Raw genomic sequence first — 2,803 nt, forward strand, 5'->3', positions numbered from 1 at the left:
GTGAATCTATAGGTCGGACGTGCTTAGTGGTTAGCCTGCTAAACCGTGAATCTGTGGGTGGGACGTGCTTAGTGGTTATCCTGCTAGACCCTGAATCTGTGGGTCTATGGTTCATGTCCCGTTGTCTCAGAATTGTGTTCCGCATTTTGAGTCGCGAGTGCATTATAAGAATAGCAGTCAAAGGCCATGTTACGACTACAGTAGTTGGAGGTAGGTTTGTTGACTAGCTTTCCCACTAGTCTGTCTAATATGCTTTTCCTTCTAGTCTACCTATTGCACAAGTATGTAACGCATATGTGCGGCAAGGGGACGCAAACCTCGAACCCTCGTATTCATAACCTGTATTGTTGCTGTATCTGGTGCTTACATAAAAGTTGCTATATAGAAAACTAAGTCTTGGATTAAGGAAATATTTCAGTATGTTTTTTCCATTTATTTAAAAAAACATTATAAAATTTACGAAGTTTGGTCTACTGACTGAATACCTCAAAGTTTTATCAGGCTGACTGTAATGAAAATATTTATACCAAAATAAAATAAGTTCATTTTATTGTTTTTTTTTGTTATTAAAATAAAAGCAACGATGTGTTAGTTGGAATATAAATGATTTTCTGTTTGTCAACAAATGATAACTGAACCCATTAACCAGTAAATATTTGCTTAACATGAACTAACAACGCTAGCTACTGTCTCGAAACTTCTGTTATACTCTTGTGTGTTTGCGAATATCAGGTGAGCTTAATGACATTGTTATGAAACATTAGCTGGAAGATGATATCTAATGAAATAATGAATGTGCTTACAATAAACAACTGCCATAATTATCCTAAAGCTACTCTAAAAAATTGAAACTTGTTTGTTTCTCCCGTTCTGATACCAAGCACAAGTTTCTAACTACAGTCGCAACGGAATGACGTAATCGGATGTTATGGCAACAGATGACGTTTTCGGTTACTATTGGTCCGCTTTTCTAATGCTAATTCCAATGTAACGGAAAGGATTCTTACGATTGCGTTAGGGCTATTTTTTTACGATTGCGTTAGGGCTAGTTTTTACGATTGAGTTAGGGCTAGTTTTTTACGATTGCGTTAGGGCTAGTTTTTTACGATTGAGTTAGGGCTAGTTTTTTACGATTGCGTTAGGGCTAGTTTTTTACGATTGCGTTAGGGCTAGTTTTTTTTTCAGATTCGTTCAAGCATGAAAATGTATATTTCATTTATATATTTATGCTTGTAAACTAATTATTTTAATTTTTTGAAGATTGGTTTGAATTTGGCACGAAGTTAAACGAGGGCTTTCTGCGATAGCCGTCCCTAATTTAACAGTGAAAAACCAGAGGGAAGGCAGCTTAGTCATCACCACCCACCGTCAACTCTTGGGCTACTTATTCTTGTACGAATGGAAGGCAGCTTAGTCATCACCACCCACCGTCAACTCTTGGGCTACTTATTCTTGTACGAATGGAAGGCAGCTAGTCATCAACACCCACCGTCAACTCTTGGGCTACTTATTCTTGTACGAATGGAAGGCAGCTAGTCATCACCACCCACCGTCAACTCTTGGGCTACTTATTCTTGTACGAACGAATAGTGGGATTGGCCGTCACGTTATAACGCCCCCACGGCTAAAAGGGCGAGCATGTTTTGAAGAAGTACTCTTACTGATGGAATTAGTTACTCTATAAACATGCTGTTCGTAAATCCGTATATATTTCAAAGAGAAAGAACGTTTTAAGTCGGAGAAAATATAACTGTCTTAATTCAAAGAGAGAACATTTTAAAAAGGTTCAGGAAAACTCAGAAAAATTCTATTAAACATCCATCTGGTCCTAATTCATGGAATCACAATTTGTTATTGGACATTTTTAATTCATCGCATCACAAACTGTTACTAAATTTCAACTGGTTTTAATTTGTCAAATCGCGATCTAGTTTGTTTGATTTGTGGAATTATGATAGGCGTCTCTAATTTAGTAGAGATAGGCTAGAAAGAAAGCAGTTAAGTGACCGCCATCCACTGTGGGCTATCCTAGCGGCATAACTTGACACTGATACAGGATGACATCGGGAATGTCTCCATCTAATTTGATAGTGATAGAATTCTTGAAAACAGTATGTGTTTCTTTTCAGTACTGGTACCGTTATGTATTTTTATTTCACTTTTAATGTTTATCATGTTCACTTTTAATGTTTATCATGTTAAGAAAACAAGTAACATTTCTTATCCTTTGTTACAAATGGCTTTTTATTTCAACCGTCCAACGGATGGATACTCCAGCTGGTTAATTTATTAAATGTTACTTTTAGTAAGCCTTGACCTCGTAAAACCCTATGTTTATTATACTTTTATTATAGTTTTTATCAATATTTAGTGTGTTTGTGTAACTATTTCTTTATTAAAGCCCTGAACCACACATTTAACTTGACAGAAAGGTATTCAGAAACTCGGCGAATAGGGTAACAATTATCTAATGTATGTTTAGTTTCAGAGAGTACCACTCAAGGGTGTGCCCTTAGTTTCAGAGAGTACCACTCAAGGGTGTGCCCGGTATGGCCTGGTGGATAAGGCGCTCGACTCACAATCTGAGGGTCGCGGGTTCGAATCCGCATCCCACCAAACATGCTCGCCCTTTCAGCCGTGGGGGCGTTATAATGTGACGGTTGGTAAAAAAGTAGCCCAAGAGTTGGCGGTGGGTGGTGATGACTAGCTGCCTTCCCTCTAGTCTTACACTGCTAAATTAGGGACGGCTAGCGCAGATAGCCCTCGTGTAGCTTTGCGCGAAATTCCAAAAAACAAACAAACT

Source organism: Limulus polyphemus, unplaced genomic scaffold (genome assembly GCF_000517525.1).
Source record: "Limulus polyphemus unplaced genomic scaffold, Limulus_polyphemus-2.1.2 Scaffold11205, whole genome shotgun sequence".
NCBI lineage: Eukaryota > Metazoa > Arthropoda > Merostomata > Xiphosura > Limulidae > Limulus > Limulus polyphemus.